At 33.9% G+C, this 18,508-nt stretch overlaps 1 pseudogene across 1 annotated transcript in view; it reads left to right on the forward strand.

The window, feature by feature from the left end:
• Window positions 1-16,418: 16,418 nt before the first annotated feature.
• LOC145793626 (2-alkenal reductase (NADP(+)-dependent)-like) overlaps window positions 16,419-18,508 on the forward strand; it is a 103,269-nt pseudogene continuing 101,179 nt past the window's right edge. The window contains exon 1 of the transcript XR_014333901.1: window positions 16,419-16,841. The product of XR_014333901.1 is annotated as a 2-alkenal reductase (NADP(+)-dependent)-like (transcript). The remainder of the gene's footprint in view (window positions 16,842-18,508) is intronic.

Consider the following 18,508-nt stretch of genomic DNA (forward strand, 5'->3'; position numbering starts at 1 on the left):
TGAGGGAGAAAGATATGAAAAAGTGATGTAAAAAGTCACTTTCGCGATTTGATATACGCGCAGTCCGCTCGAGCATAATAAGTGACGCTCGAGTGTCAAACACAATAAATTGTTTCACTCCAGCGCAAGAAGTGATGCTCGAGCGCCAAGGCACAATGAAGAAGACCATCACCACTCGAGTGCAAAGAATGACGCTTGAGCACAGAATACACACATCCAGTAGTTTTACAAACACTAGACCAACCGCTCGAGCGCAAGAAGTGGCCGCTCGAGCGCAGAAAGAACCGCTCGAGCGTAAAATACACTCGCCTAGTAATTTTGCAGACTTGCAAAAGTGCTGAGAGTTTGCAAAGCCCGCTCGAGCACAAGAAGTGTCGCTCAAGCGGAGGAGCAAAAATCTGGGCATTAAGAGTTTGGTAAACAAGCAACCAACCTATCCCAAACACAATCACACCCATCCGAAAGACAAGCTTAAGGGAAACAAGGGGAATAAGAGATGGACAATAACACAAAGCCATGAAACCTGAGCTAGGGGTACAACAAAGGTCAGGTCAAAACCGGAATCGCTATAAAATATCACATCAGTAAAATTTTAAAAAAATAATTACAAATTAATGAAAATATTTATAAATATTAATAATAAAAATTGTTATTTTTTTTATAAATATATAATAAATTCAAAATTACTCGAGGGTAATACCCCTATAAAATAATAATAATAATCAAGTAATGTACAGCAATTCTCATATAGTATTGGCACATTAGGTTTGTCTTTATGAATATGATGATATGATAGGACCTTAAACTAAAGTTGAGGAAAAAGATGGTTGTTTAGGATAATTTTTTGTCTTTTTACAAAAAAATGTATAATATAATATTATTACAAATGCTAAAATGACTCTTTTATCCTTCCAAACTAACATAGCAGCATGAAGACATGTTGCGGCTTGTTGGGTAGTGTGCCTGTGAATGATTGGTCCACCTAATTGGACAATGCAAACACTGTGCAACGGTAATATTTGTTGCTTAACATTATTATTTATTTTTTATTCATTTCCTAATGGGAAACACTATGCAATAGTCATGCACAGTGCTTGAACATTATTATTTTTTTTTATTCTTTTCCTTTTTTATTCATTATTTTTTTTATTCATTTCCTTTTGACATTATTTTTTTTGTTATTCTTTTCCCTTTTTTTTTTTGAACAATGTTTTTGTGGACATATGTAACATAAAAATGAATAGAAAAGTATATAAAGTTCCTGCTGAAAAGTATTAAAAATTCAAACAAGCAAAAACAAATTTATTGCATTATTTTTGTGTTATGTGTTTTTTCAAATTTTTTCGACACAGATTTTTGTTTATGGAAGTTGCATCTAATTTTTTTTTAAAAAAAGAATCACAAAATTATTGGACATACGTCCTTCATGTATTTTATATGTTAATGATTGGACATATTTCCTGTATAAATAAAATTCGTTCACAATGTAATTTACCGAAGACATCAAAATATTAAAACCAAACGTTTTTATAAATATATGATAATATAAATTTGAAGCTCAGTTACACACATTATAAATTTAACCAACATTATTGTTTCAAATATTCGTGTTCAGTTGCTGTCTGAGTTGGTACGTAATGTTCGATCTTATAGTAGCCATTGCGGGGTTGGAGTCCCCTTCCTTAATCACATCAGCAACCCGTGTGTATTCATCGTGGTCGGGCATTTTCGGGACCACGTATTCGATGCTGTCTGGGATAGCTAGCGTGACCTCATCAATTTGACTCTATCGGCGCATGAAGTTATGTAACGCCATCAACGCACATACAAAGGTCACCTGATTAGAGAAACTCAACTTCTGAATATTCCGCAATGCCCCCCACCTCGACTTCTAGGCACTGAATGTCCGCTCGATACAACTACGCAATGACGAATGTGCCTTATTGAATAGTTCGAACTCATTCTGTGGTGTTCGATTCCGATAGGCATTTTGGTGATACCTATACCCCTAGTATGGGGCTAGGTACCCTGTCTTGTTGCTATAGCCGCAATCCACCAAGTAGTATTTTTCTGCAACGAACACAGAAATGTTATTCACTGTTGCCTGTTTGGTAACCATTTCGTTGTCAGTTTGCAGTTTATAATTACAAAACTCAAAATTACTGCCAATAAAACATCGTTCGAAAATAGTTTTTTTGGTTTATAAATAGTTGTCACCTACAATAATTTGAGGAAAAAACGTAGTGTCAAAAAATGAGTTTACATTGTTTTTAAACTGACATTTAAAATTTTTAGTAACAAATTTTTTTTTTCAAGTAAGTTTTTTGTTTCAAATAATTTTTCTTGCAAGTAATTTTTTTTCAATTAATTTTGATTTTCAAATACTGATTTTCCAATTACATTTTTTTTTGTGAAATATTTTTTCTTTCCATTCAGTTTTTTTTTTTTTTCCCAAAACAATAATTTTTCTATTATTGCGTTACTAATTATTTTGTTTTCAACTGCTTTTTTGTCAATAAATTGTCTTGTCAAATACAACAATTTTGAATTACATTTCTGTTTTTTGTAAATTGTAGTTTTAAATATTTTTTTTCGAAATAAAATTTTTTCGAATTAATTTATTTTCGAAATTTGTTTATTTACAAATTTTTTTAAAATGATACTGTGTATGTTCGCATTATCATGTGGACATGTTGGTTGTTGGCACTTGCAATTTGATGATGATGAAATGTTGACACAAATATGTTATGTACATGCAAGCAAAATATGTGGCCATTAGTGAAGGAAATTATTTGAGGGAAGAAATTACATTGCACTTGCATGACTACATTGAGCACATTGTAAAGCAGCAACACTACCAACACTTACGAATTTTGTTTGTATTACCAGTATTGAAATGTTATTCATTGTATCAAATAAAATACATACAAGAAGTGTACACTTGAAGAAAATATGAAATCAATCGTACCGATATGTTTATAATATTGTTTATTTCCTTATTATTATGAATGACTATTCATAATTTGAAATCAATTAGCAGCTGGAAATAGTAATTTTATCAATTTTTTGTACGAGAGCAAGTATGATGTCGTAATTTGTTTTCTATTATTTTTAAATTATACTACCTTATTAAATGTTTAATATTTTTTACCAGGTGCGGGTTGTGGGAAGCGATGTTTAGGCTCGGTTGTGACAAAGTGCAACACCCTGCTGTCGTGCATGCTCCCGTCCCAACCGGCTGACACAAACGTGAAACACAAATCAAAGTCACATACGGCCAGTATATTCTGGGTTGGCATGCCATTCCGGCCATAGTACGAAGTGGCGTACTCTTGTGAGACACGAGCCATCACGTGCGTGTCGTCTAGTGCACCGATACAGTCCTACACAACGCACCATTTTCCAGAAACTATAAATAAAAATTCAGGGTATATGTCGGCTCTGTGATATTTAAAATTTTATGGAAAGTGTCACCTTGAATGGCCGATACCACCGTTGCGATCGTAGATGTGGGTGGCCCCCTTGTTGCAATTGCTCTGGCGTAAGACTCTTACTATGAACCGATGTGAACGGTATCATAGCTTGCATAACCTCATGGAAATTGTGTGACAATGTCTCCTTTGAGTGTTGGAACCATTCTTGCAAATCTTTCCCAGACATTCCCTACAATGCACAAATGAAAATGGTTACCTTCTCTTCCAACGGAACGCCATGCTCCCGTTGTGGCAGTGTCAACCCAAAACTATGAAGCGCGTCGCATAACAATAAGAAGACTGGTTCGGACATACTGACAGCATCTTCAAACCGGCCTTGGTGCCCATTAAACAACTCAGACATCCATAAACGTCCCAAAAGTATTGATGTATTTCGAGGGACTTTGTGATAATGGTTGTAATAATATCTAGTTAGACTGTTCTACGCCTCTATCAAGTTGTGATCAGTTTCGACCACCATTTCCTGTGCAATTTCAATGACAGCTTCCCGGGATGTACTATTGTGCACGATGTGACTAGGACCAGCATCGTCCTCCATTTGTAAAAAATGGAACGCAAAATATGCAAAAATTGAAGGCAATACGACGGTCGCTACGAGTTTGACTTACAAGAATTTTCCACAATCTAAATGAGTGATGTGTAAAAATGTAAGCACACACCTTCTCCAAAAACTATGGAAAGTGGAAGATTTTAAGGGAGAGGGAGTGTGAGAGAGAACCACAGTGTCAACAAACAAGAATATAAACAAATGAAAAGGGAAAGAAGAGATGAGACAAGGTGGTGGTGGGTACATTTTCCTGCATTTCATGTCTACACTTGCTTGTGAGAGTTGGGACAAGGATAAAGGGGCTTACGTCTATGATTCCCTTTTTTTGGTTCACCCAAAAAATTTATTTGTGTTCAGAAAAGTCTATGTTGTGCACCCAAAATATATATATATATATATATAGACACCTTGTTTTGGTATAATTTTTAAAAAACAGTATTCAGAAAATTCTATTTTGTTATGTTGCATAATTTTTGTGTTATCTACCTTTTGTTCATATTTTATAGTCAACTATTTAATTTGGCAGACACACGTAACATAAATTTACAAAAATAGTAAGACGGTTTAATGGGAGAAAAAAATCTGAAAAAAAAAAAATAGCACTAATTGGGAACAAAATTATGCTTGAAAACAAAGATAAAAAAAAAACCAATTTGGAGGACTCCAGTCTTCAAGACAGTCGAAGAAGAAAAATGTAATGGCAAAAAGGAAAATTATAAACTGCAAAAAATAGGGAATCAAAGCATAGTGTAGGTGTGTCATCAACACCACAATGGGTTTTCTAATAAATTTTACAATTTTAAATGTTTCAGTAATTAAAAAAAAATAAGTACATATATATATATATATATATATATATATTTATCTGTAATGATCATTGAAAAAATATGGAGGACTCCAGTTTAGTGTGGGCAACTCCAGTTTTTTCCTTGACTTTTTTTTTTTTTTAATCCTTAATGATGTTTTTTTTCAAAATTATATCAATTTTTTGTTTAATTTTCAGCTCTGTTGCAAATCTGAAAAGCAAAAAAAATAATAAAAGATAAAAAAGAAAAAAAAATCAAAAACAAAAATGCACAACCAAACAGAGGAGTTCTAGTTTGGCACACTATACTTTTTTGTGAGCTTAAAGTTCTGTGAAGTGGATTTAAAAATTTTAATAAATAAATATAATAATTCAAAAATCTGGAGGAATATGTACAAACCTGTTGAAAGTATGCACTGAAAAAGTAGTAAAACAGGTCGAGATTCCCATAATGAAAAGTGCAGCACGCTTGGTTCTCTCCAGGCAATCTGCAACACCTACATCCTTATTCTCTCTAAGGCTAGCATCTACTTTGTTAACATTTGACACATCAAATCCTCCCCCAACTAGAAGACAAACTAGCAATTGCCACACTTTAATATTTTCTCTATTACTATATCTATAATCTGTAGCATTTGTCCTCCCCAGTCCTCCACAGCTATAACCAACAGTCCTCCACAGTCATCCAGAACTATATCTATAACCAGCAGTCCTCCACAGCTTATTTTTAGCTTTCAATGTCCCAAAGGCTCCATTCCTTTCTCCCACACCAAAACACCATTCTCCCTGTCCCTATCACCCTAAACACTCAAATTTTTATTACCACAAATCTACACACCACTTGGAAGGGAAAAACAAATATAACAAAACCTCATACCAACTTTTAATCACTTTATGACTATCAGATGAATATGTATCTGTTTTAATAAAAGCTTTATTGTCAATACAACTACAAAAGTTGAAGTTGTAAGAACTAAGTTTCTTCTGTTGGACAAACTGTGTCAACAATCACATATCCTTTCATTTAAAAAAAAAAAATTCTATCTACTATCACAACAATATCAAAAAATAGATTTCCTGTATGAATAAAAAAAAATGTAAGGCAATTCCCTGAAATAAGACATGAGAAAAAACATGTAATACATTGAGGCTGCCCACCAATACAATCTAGGCTGAGATTCCCATAATGCAAAATATACAAATTGCAACTCAAATGGCCAAAGAAAACCTTTTTCACCAAACAACTACAAGCATGTACTACAACATCAACATCATCACACAAACCAAGCGATTGATAAAGTCTTAAAAATTCCATGCACAATGTCACAGTTTTTTGGAAGGAAGAAAAAATGGCCCACTGTTTATTCGAAAGGTAAAAAAAAAAATAGCAGCAAACAAACAGGTTGCAACATGAGAGAAATGCTGCACAGTCTCAGAACCAGCCACCACCCATTCCGGAGTTTGCCGCTAATGGGCCACCCATACTTTGGGACTTCTTCATTTGTAGCTAGCTAATGACAGCCGCGTCTGTCAGAATCCGCACCATTATGGCCTGATTTGCCCGGTTGTCCAGTATCGTCAAACCAAAAACAATTAGTGGGTCTTGCGGATCCAGCCCGTCCAGCGAGTACAACCTTGTCATACACTTGTCAATGAGGTCCTGTGTCGAATCTCCGTATTCATGACGCACGCGGACTTCTCGTTGTTGTAATTTAACTGAAGATGCTAGGTTTTCCATGCTACTCGCCAACAGCGAAGCTCCCTTACTCTGCCCTTTTTTTCGTTGTGGGTGTGTCATGTGACTAAATTTGCATTTACTCCCGTCACTTGTAGGTGTGTCATCAGTGTTAATTGCAGACGACGTAGCGTGTACGGTCACCGGCGTGTTATCCTCTGGTGCAGAAGTGTAGTGGACAGTGTCTTCACGCTGCGCGGCAGGCTGGAAAGGGGGCAAACCGCTGCTGTCCTCGCAATCTTCTTCATCCATCGGCGAAGTACCATAATCGGTTGCGATAGGTTCGAACGTTGCACCTGGTGTCCATGCATATTTTTCGGTTGCCATAGCGCCTTCATACACCCTTCGCATAAGGTCCATGTGCTCCAACGGTTTCGTTTTGAACTTGATTGCATTCTTGTCAACCTAAGAAAAACCTAAAAAATTGCACAGGATTAGATGCCAATGGTGACAAAATCTATAGCATAGGATTTGAAATATTTGTATTTCATGGTGTGTGAGTGAACCTGCTGCTAAGTCATACCAAAAAAAAAAAAAAAACTAATCTTGTTAAATTCTAAAATTGTCTTCAACATCTTACAGTGTTGCAATTGGAAGGTTCCTTCCTTATACTAATTATTTGAGGCTGAGAGTATAACAAAATAGTTATATCTTACTATTCTACAAAGTTTGTACAACAGAAATCATTACATCATCTGAATATCAAACATTTCTTATACAGGCATAGCTTGAGAGAGGTTTTGGATGCCCCAAATGTCACGAATATTATAAAAGATACAAAAACAGCAGAAGAGGTCGCGTTGCAGGCTCACTTTGGTCAATATTAATATTTTGTTTTGATATTTTTTATTTTGTTTGAGAATTGAGAGTTCTTCCCATCCTGTCCCTTCTTAGCTTTCGTTGTTTATCCAGAGATGCTTATTAATATTGGTTGATGTTTCTTCCTTCCAATTTATTCAGGTTTGGGCTCTTAAGGAGTTTTTCAACATGCTTTGTAATGTTAGGTTCTACCCTTGATATCTATGTTCCATTTTCCTTTTATTTGTTCGCAACTATGATGCCAATTCAAAAATGCATAAACAATGGTACTTACATCAAAACAATTCAGGCATGTCTGATTGTTTTTCATTGATGAGGTAAATTCATGAAATTGACATCCTTTTAAGTAACAAATATTTGGTTCAAGATTAGATGGTTTCGATTTATGATGTCATTGTCATTGAGATGATGTCATTGTCATATTGATTCAGAAGAAGGTAATGAGTTGGTGCACCCTTTTGATGAGTGGTCATGGAGATGGCTTGTCAATTAACTATGGTCATTATTAGTCTCACTAGGAATTAACTATTGCAAACATGCTACTTTACTGACAAATGAACTTCTATCTATCCAGGATGATAGTTAAAACTCTGAATATGAATATGATACAGTACTGTTCTTACATATGATACATATGTAAGAACACACGTTTTGGTTAGTGACCTTTACTGAACTTGCAGACAAATGAGGCTCTATTCCTCCCAATTACAATACAGTACTGCCTTGCATAATTTTAGATTGCAAACATTTTGGATGGAACATCCTGAAATGTTTCCTTATTGAAACATCTATCACCCAAAAGTTTAAAAATTTAAAATCCTAGGGTTCAATGGGGTGACACCTACAAGTGTGTATGCCACATGTTTTGTGTGCCTGTTGGTGTTTCAATTGAACTCCTATGTCTGATGTGTAGCTAATATTTCATTTTCAATGTTCTAGTCAAATTAAACCAATGCAGTCAATAATATATTTTGTGTTTGCTTCAATCATAACTATGTTTCCTTATTCAATTGTGCCATAGAATTGAGTAAGGAAGACAGAAGAGAGAAGAAATTTATAGAAGTGAAGTGACAAAGCATGACTCATTTATATTTAAATTTTGCTATGTAGACTGAAATATATATGGCTTTGAAGTCCAATTTATTTATCTACCCAAAGTTGAAACGGATAAACTCTGTGAGGTTTATTTAGAGAACTTCTATTCTAAGATGTATAATCAGAATGAAGGGGTTAAAATGTTGAAAAAGTTAAAGATGCAGCACATTTTTATATGAATTTTTTAAAGCGAAAAACCTACACAAGTCATGGACTTATTTTCCTATTTATGAACTTTTCAAAAAAAAAAAAAAAAAAGCCTCACCGAGTTGCTTTAGATCCCAAAGTTTGCAATATGTGGAAAACACTACTAGTACATGCCCATTCACATTCATAACCACAAAAACACCCAGACAGAAGTACTAGAGACAGAGTTTTTTGACTAAAACTAGCTTGGCAACTTGCCAACGTCGATAATATAATAAAGTTGTTTGGAGTCCAAAATAGGTCCTAATTTAACCACATACATGCATGTACACTCACACCCACAACAATGCAATTTGGAGTCCAAATAACATCTAACAGAAGTACTTGCCCACACAAACTCATAAAACACTTCAAAAAAATTCACAAAACAGTTAGACATTGAAGGGGGGGCTGAGAGATGGAGAGCGAAGTTGGCAAGTATAACAAAGCTACTTGGGGCGAAAAATGGGTGTCTAACATTAGTCATACAGTAGTAGTACATGGCCAATGAAACTCATAAAGCTCACCCCCAAAAAATTGAAATTTGCAATCTATCTTTCATTAATTTGTCTGCCCAACCAATTGACACTGCGTTTCATTGAATATAATGACTGATAAGGCTTTCATCATTTTTGCTCAAATAAAAATATTAATCAATAGTTACATAAAATAATGCTTCTAATATATGCATGAGTATCATGTTGGACGTAAGTAAATCAATTTGGAAATGCTACCTTTTCATAATGCACTCACCAGTTGCCAGATGCTTGTATCAAACTTGTCACTTCATTATAACTTATGTCGGTTGGCCCATGTCTACATTCCATCAGCCGTGACCACTACTGCCAATCCTTTTTTAGAAACGCATACCTGTTTTGCAGTTGCTTGACGTCATGCACCCTGTTTGTACACTCCTGGAAGGCCTTGCAGACAACTCTATATCCATGCATTGTCATTGTATGGAAGCTCCCCTTGAAACTAGCGTCCAACTCTTTGATAACAAGTTGCAAGAAAATCCGCACTCTGTCAGAGTCCCAAGTTGCTTTATGCACATTTGCAGACTACTGCTGCATCTGTTTACTACCGCGCTTACGCAAAGTTTTGGAAGGCGTCGACTGCGTTTGGGACTGCTCCATTTGCCTACTACAATGCAACAGTAATTGTGGTATATATGGAAAAATTGAAAAAATTGAAAACAAATTGAAAAAAAATGAAAAAACATATAAAAAAATTCTCAAACAGAGCTAATTAAATTAGACAAATGGCCAAAAAATTAGACTACAAACGTTCTTCCCAAACTAACCTTAAATATTATATTTTTTTAATAAAAAATGTAAAAACTATTAAAAAATGATAACAAAAAAATACCCAATTCAGGTACAGTTACATACAGACAAACATGAGCTATGTATCATAAATGTATGACCCAATACCGATTGTAATGAAATTAAGGAAAAAGACTCAATTGCAGACCAAATGAACAAGTGGTCAGATCAAATATCGAAGAAAAAAACACAGAAATTGCAATACAGAAAGTACGAAAAACATCGGAGACAATAAGGATCCTAAGCTTCGAATTAGGGGAACTAGAAACGCAGGTCTTCAGGCCTTAAAAGTCCTCCACATACGCTACTCCACAGCTTGCGCCGAGGAGGGTCGGAGCACTCTCGTAGCACTGACCACTTGGCATATCAATTTTCACTCTCCAAACAACAATTTAGGAAGTCACAGCTAGTGTAAGTACACTGTATGTGTGTCAGTGTGTGTATACACGCACACGCACACGCACACACACACACACACACACACACACACACACACACACACACACACATATATATATATATATATATAAACTAGCAGTGACTGCAACTTAACTTTATATATATATATACTACCACACCTTCCCCAGCTGCGTGAGATTGATTTTCATCAACACTCCATACATGGAGATTCTCTACCTGATTGGTACAGGGATCCTAGAATGAATCCTGTTAATGAATGTTTCAGGAATAAGATGTAAGTTTTTAATGTTGACATGAATTGCATTATCCTGAGAATGTCAAATATGCTATAATAAAAATCTATATTTCAAGTTTTAATCTTGTATTTTTTATTTACCTTTCTATATCTTATCAAATTTCTTCTACAGTACCGAACATTCTATGCAGAAAACAAACCGTGAGTAGGGATAGTGGAGATCTGGTCAAGTTCCTATCTCTCAAACTCTGTTATTTGTTGATGGTGCTTCAAAGATATTTTGTAATAAGTAAAGAAAAATAACAGGTTATTTTCTTTTGTTATGTACTGATTTGCTTTGCTTAGACAAAAGGGGGATCTGTACAGTATTGGTTCAAATGAGAAAATTCATTTGCATGGAAGAGATGTTACCATGTAGTTAGGGGGAAACGGGCCGGAGTGGTGTAGACCTGGTCAGCAGTGGCGTAGATCTGGGTGACGGATGGTCTGATAGCCGTCGGTTACTATGGTCACGCGATCGAGTCGATGTCAGACTTTCCCATAGCTGTGGCAATGTTGCACGGTGAAGGGTGCGACGGATGCAGTCGTTGGTGTGAGCATGACAGAGTGGACTTGTTTCTCCTACTAAGGGACTATCTTGCTTGTTCAACGACGAATGCAGGTTGGAAAAGGAAAAGGGAACTTTTGGGTGAGAGGATATATTATTGTGATATATCTGTGTTAGAGAAAGGAATAAAAAGTAGGGACATAATTGTATTTTTACCCTCTGTAGATTCAGACACATTATTGCCGCCTAATGCATGAAGGTAGGATAAAGGAACTCCAAATAAATTACCAAATGTTCTACCAAACCTCTTACATGGGTGTGGGACTCATACTGTTAGGTTTTTATTATTGGCAATCCCGTTTGACAAAACTCCTTTCAATTGTACTTGTATTCGCACTTTTTTATTTCAGTGGCTATGTGTTTTAGATGCAAATCCAACCCTGAATTGTGCCTTGCAGAGAAGTTTGTGATGTTAATTCTTTCAAAATTGCCACTTCGTTGACTATGACGGGGATCGAGCTGCTCGGTCAGCTCGCAGGGGTCGAGGGGCCAGCGCCACTTGGCGGGTCCGGGGCAGCGCCCAGGCGGGGTCGAGGGGCAGCGCCCCCAAAGCAAAATGTAAAAATGTATTCGAAGTTGCTTGTCCACCCTTGCTCGTTCGAGCGATGGAGTCCTCGCTTGAGCGAAGGCTGCGTCTATAGAAAACCTGAGAAGGACTATTGTACACTCGAGCACAGGTTTCATGGCTCGAGCAAAGCCACTTTTGAAAGCCACGTGTTTTTGGTTTCTCGCTCGAGCGAGAGAGTCTTCGCTCGAGCGAGCATCGCGGAACAAATTTCTATAAATATGCGTTTTAGTCTAAATCCAGGATTACTTCTCCAGATCTTCTTCTTAGATATTAAGGTTTATATCTGGAGTTATTTTGCTAGTTTTCTTTGATGTTTGATTGAGTATTCAACTCATGGTTTAAGTAGTATATATCAAAAGATTATTTGTTTATTTTATACAAAAGAGAGAATTGTTCTTCGGTGGATTCTAGAGAATTCGAGCCTGATGCTTTGGTGGATTCTAGAGTGGGTCATCATCGTGATTTGACATCGGCGTTGTGGATTCAACGTTGGGCAAAACAATTCCGAGGTAAAGATGGGGTTGGAAGAGGCACATTGGGGTCAGTTCAATTCGGACGTGAATTCGCTAGGTAATTGAGAGAACACTTGTGTAATTTCTTTATATCTTCTTAGTGGATTGTTTTGTACCTTTTGCCCGTGATTTTTTATTATAATTGGAGGCGCTCCAATTGTGATTTTTCCACGTAAAATCATTGTGTCGATTTGTCTTGATTGTTTGATTTTGATTGTTGTTTACTGCTTAAAATTGATACATAATCACAAATCAACATCTAGGGGATTTCTAGATTTTTTACATACAAATCACATGTGTGTGTCCCAGGTTTGATAGAACATTTGGTAATTTATTTGGGCTCTCTAGTATTTTTCTAAACTAAAAGTATTAAGGAGTAATCTTATGTTAAAAAATAGTAAAATAAAAATAAAAGTGCATAATAAAGTAGTATTTATTATATAATAAGTTAAAAAATAGTAAAAAAAAAAGTGCATAATAAAGTAGTATTTATTATATAATAATAATAATGAGAATGGAGCCCTTTTCTGGGGTCCAAAAACAGCTTTCTAATATGAAGCCTCTTAAGCTCAAAAAAAAAGTTATGAAGGCTCTTACACATACATACATATAACGCTTCAAAGTAAAATTTTAACATGAATTGATTTTTGAATATTTTTTGGCAGAATAAGACTAGTTGGTAATTCAAATTTTATTTAATTTTTGAATAATACATGCACAAATTAGTATATTAACTAGTTTATTAATTGATGATGTGACATAATTTAAGAGATTTTTGAAATTTGTAATGTGATTAATAAGTGGAGTCAATAATAATGTCATAGCTAGTGTTTGTATACTAATTAGTATATTAATTGGTGCATGTTACACCACCGTTGATTTTTTAAACTTCTGCATTTTTAACTATAAAATTATTAATCAACTCATCAACCAAACTCATTTAATTTTTCTTGTGATATGTGTCACTAAATGTATGATTTAATAAATTTCAAATTTAAAATGTTTTTTTTTTCCATAAACAATTTGTAAGTAATAACTATAATTAATAATATTTTATATACAATTCACACATTTAGAAAACAATCATCAATTAATTTTAAATAATTCGCTATATCAATAAGTTTTTTGGTTTTTTAGGAGCCCTTTTGTTAATATTTTTTCAAATTTTTTTTTTAATCCTTAATTTTTTAATTTTTTTGACTAAGATATAAAGTAACAAAAATTAATAAGTTTAGGATAATGTAAATATGAATAAGTTCTTAATAGATAGTCTTTTGAAGCAAAATTTTTTTTTTTTCTTCAGGACTAAGCTTTCTATTGAGTTTGTCATTTTCTATATTTTTTTAATAGTACCACTATAAATTCAGACTTAATTATTCAAAAATTATTCAGAACTATCATTTTATAATTTAAATTTATTTTATATATAAATTTCACATTATACAAACTTAATTTTCACTGACAAACTTTAGGGGGTGCCGCCAAGACACAAGTTGTAACAATACATTTGGCACATCCTCTATCGTCCATCCACACAGTCCTTTTTTTTTTCTTTTTTTTTTTTAACGTTCCATCCACACATTGTTCGGTCCTCAAAATAAGGGATGTGTTTGAGAAGATGAAAACAATTAATTTTTTTTTTGTTTATTTTAGGATTTTTTTTATTTTTTTATAAATAAATTTGAAAAGTATTAAATAAATAATTTTTTTTAACTTTTTTTTTGAAATTATTATAATATGATGTCACATCATTTATAAAAATTATAAAATTATCATTTTACTAAAAAAAAGTGAGGGTATTTTGATAATTTCTCAGGTTGATTTATATCTATCTTTCCAAATGGTTTGTTGCTCAAAAAAGCTGACTTTTTAAGCAAAAAGCTGACTTATATTCATTTTTCCAAAATGTCGCTCAATCATCATTCTACCAGGCTTATTTATTTTTTGGTAATACTACAAATATAGGGAAATCATTCAATAAAAAATATCACTAAAAAATTATTTAAAATTATCATTTTTTCATTCAGATTTATTTTTTTTATAAATGTCACACTATATAAATTTAATCTCTATCATACAAATACCCACCCTATAGACGTCACATTATATAAATTTTAATCTCTATCATACAAGTACTTGCCAAAAAAATCCTGAATGAATATGTCTGGGTTTCTAGACTTTTTCATTTTTTTTTTTTGGTGATAATTATCATCCTACCAAGCCTATGATTACCTTAATTATTATTATACATATATTTTACCTTTACCTTAGTTAATTATAATAATCACTATAGCATAATCTCATTTAAAATAATTTTCATATGCACATAGGAATGGCAACAGGCCGGGGCGGGGTTGGGGATCACACTTCCCGTTCTCGATCCCCAATGGCAGAAATTTCTCCGTCCCCGACCCCGATCCTCGACGGGGAGTCTACTATTGCCCCCTTCCTCGCTCCCTAACGGGGATTGGGTTTCCCCAGCCCCAAAAATTTCCCGACCAAAATAAAAAATAAAAACAACAACAAACATATACATTCAACAACAAAGATTCAACATATATATTCAGCGTCATCAATAACAATCATATCTGTTTATCATCATCATCAACAACAACAACAACAGAACTCTGAGCTCAAATGTACATTCAACAGATCTGAGCTCTGAGTTCAAATATATATTCAACAGCTTTGACCTCAAATATATATTCAACACCAGATTTAACATATATATTCAATAGATAGAACAAATCTGAGCTCAAATGTAAAAAATAAAAAATAAAAAATCTAACACATTGAGAGAGAGAGACGCCGACAATCGGTTGCGATAGAGAGGCAACGAACTCTGACGATGATGGAAAGAGGGACAGCGGTGATGGAGAGGAGGGACGACGACGATGGGGATGGGAGAAGAGGACAGCGACGATGGGAATGAGGGACAACGGACAACAGCGATGGGAAGAAGAGAAAGCAGCGATGGAGGGACGACGGCGATCGGCGGTAATGGGAGAAGGGAGAGCGGCGATTGAGGGACGACGGGGACGCCGTGAGAGCAGTTGTGTAGAGAGAGAGAGAGAGAGAGGGGTTGAGACTATGAGAGAGAGAGAGAGAGAAACAAAATGTTTGTGAGTGAGAGGCAGAGTCAAACATATATATTTATGGGGAATATTCGGGAAGTTATGAGAGGATAATTCGAGGCGGGGCCGAGGCTGGGGAACCTATCCCCGTCGCCAGCTCGAAAACAGTCGGGGATTCAATTTTTAATACCATCCCCGGCCTTATAGGGATAATTTTCGGAGAAAACCTATTCTAATCGGGGTCGGGGGATCGGGTCCCCGTCGGGCTGGGTTTAAAATGTCATCCCTAGATGCACACATTTTAAATTTCACTATAAATATAATATTTTTTTTAAAGGTTATGTAATCAGACCTATACCAGTCACATTTTATTTGATTTTATTTTTTCATAAGACAATTTTTTGGTGTGTATAAAATTTTAAAATAAAATTACATAAATTTTTATAAATTCATATAAATAATATTACAAAAATATATAAATTAAATATAAATTAACGTAAATTTATAAAATCATATAAATTTTTAAAAATTTACTTAAATTTATATTCAACCTATGTAATATTTTAGGGTGAGTATTACAAATAAAAGTGATTTAGCCTCCGTTTGAGAAGTGCGTTGGCTTTTTTACTTTTTTGGTTATTTTAGCATCGGCTAAAAAGCTTGGTTTGGGAAGGACTTTTTGATTTTTGACTTTTTTAACTTTTTTTGTGAGAGAAAAATATAATAATTATAGATTGGATATGATATTTTATTTGTTATGACTAAAATAACCACAGACCGTCTTACCAAACGGAGCCTTAAAACTCTAATAATAGAGTTGTAATCAGAACTCTATTGACAATAAAAAAATAAAAAATAAACATCACACCAAATAAATAAGACCCACATCCTCTATAGTTCACAATTTATAACTGTCAATCATTTTGCGTCTTGCACACAAAGAGCATTTCGCTTTTTTGCACTACAAAGCACATTATTAACGTGAAAATGGAATATAATAATAATAAAAAAAGTTTTTTAAAAAAAAACGTGAAAATGGAAGAAAATGCGAGATCGGCTTTAGAAACGGTTGACAGTTCAGTGATGAGTCACACATACACGCTTATATCTCTATATCTATATCTATATCATCAAATCTCTCTAGGGTTTTCCATTGTGTTTGTGAGAGAGAGAGAGAGCGCTATGGCGGTGCTGGGAGAGGAAGTGAGCAACAAACAGATCATTCTGAAGGAGTACGTGAGTGGTTTCCCCAAAGAGTCGGACATGGTGGTGAAGACTGGTACCATTCTCCTCAAGCTTCCAGAGGATTCGAAGAACGCCATTCTGGTCAAGAATCTCTACTTGTCTTGGGATCCTTACATGCGTGGTCGCATGAGGAAGTTGGAAGAGAGATACGTTGAGCCCTTCACTCCTGGTTCTGTAAGTCAATTCTGAAACTATATACATATATATATATATATATATATATATGTATGTATGTATGTGAATTATATTGAGAAGCATTTGATTGGAAGATCTAGATTGTTTGATGAAATTGGAGGTGTTTTCGGTAATACTCTGTACAGCAGGGCTGTCGGTTGATGTCCTTTTGCCTCGTTTCAAGTTCTGAATAATTATTTTAACGGTAAATTATAAATATATTCTTAAAATATGAATTATTTTAATTTTTTTTATAATTTGAAAAATTATAAATATTTTCTATTAAAAAAATTTATTTAGTAGAATTAATTGAAAAAGTGAAAATTTCTAACTGTCCACCTATATAATAATAAAATTATCTGAATTATTAATTGAAATAAAATTTTAACATTATAAAAAACTGTTAATTAACTTGATAATTTATTAATAAAATGACTTATTTGTTATAAAATTAAAAATCTTGGGACATATAATTTTTAGAATCACAGGAATAATTTGTAATTTAAATAAAATTTAGGGAGCTTGTTTATAATTTACCATTATTTTAATGGAATTGAAGGAGTGGATATGTTGAATTTTATATTTGTGTGTTTTTATCATGATCCCAACTGTTGATGATGCCCTTTTTCTTGTTTTCTATTTGATGGGATGATCTGGATGATTATTATAAGGCTCTTGAAAATTTGGGGGAATTACAAAACTATTGTAACAAAAACTCTCAAATTGCTGTCCAATTCAGCATACTGGTCTCACCATGTTTAGAACTTACGGTATCATCACAAATATTTTGTATGATTCCCATTATTTTATTTATTTATTTATTTATTTATTTTTTAGAGTTCTAACTATGTTGAATATTTATTAGAGCATCTCCATCCAATCCTCTCTCTCTCTCTCCAATCAAATTTGAGTAAAAATTTGAATAAAAGTTTGATCTGATATGGTATATTTCAATTCTTACACTCCCTTTTTTTTCATCAAATCAAATCTTTTTAATAAAATTCCGAACTTATCCTGAAAAACCATTTTTTGATGAAAGAAAATAATCTCCGATCCTTACTTTCTTTATAATTTTCATCAAATTTGAGTAAAAATATGAATGTTGAGAATTTGGTGGAGGATTTGATTCATCCTTGATTTGAGGAAAACTTTGCCTCAACCTTTATTTGATACAAATTTGAAAAAATGATTGGAGCATACTTTTTGGTCATTATTTCATCAAATTTGAATTTGATGAAAAAATTGATGAAGGATTGGAGATGTTCTTAGATGATCTTACATCTTTCTATTTTGATGATGTGACATAATTTCCGAAGCATCTCTAGAAATTCTGTTTGTTCATTTAGCCAATAATTTTTTCATAATGTTTAATTTTTTGTGTGTTTGCGTGGAGGTGAATAAATGGATTTTGATTTTTCTTCATTTTCTCAAATATGAATTTGTCTAAGTTATGCCCTTTTAGGCATTGCAAACATTCTGCAATTTCCAGAGTTATTTTACAACTTTAAAAGGCACTAATTCCCTAATGATTATATTTTGTAGAAACTTCACTTTACCCCTAGGATTTGAGTACTACAACAAAAAAAACCTTTAGTGACAGACTGATTTTGTCTCCAAACATCAAATTTTCGTCACTAAAGTGATCTGCGACGAAAAAAATTTGTCAC

The sequence above is a fragment of the Camellia sinensis genome, chromosome 6, assembly GCF_055761805.1.
Source record: "Camellia sinensis isolate YWXY chromosome 6, ASM5576180v1, whole genome shotgun sequence".
Lineage (NCBI taxonomy): Eukaryota > Viridiplantae > Streptophyta > Magnoliopsida > Ericales > Theaceae > Camellia > Camellia sinensis.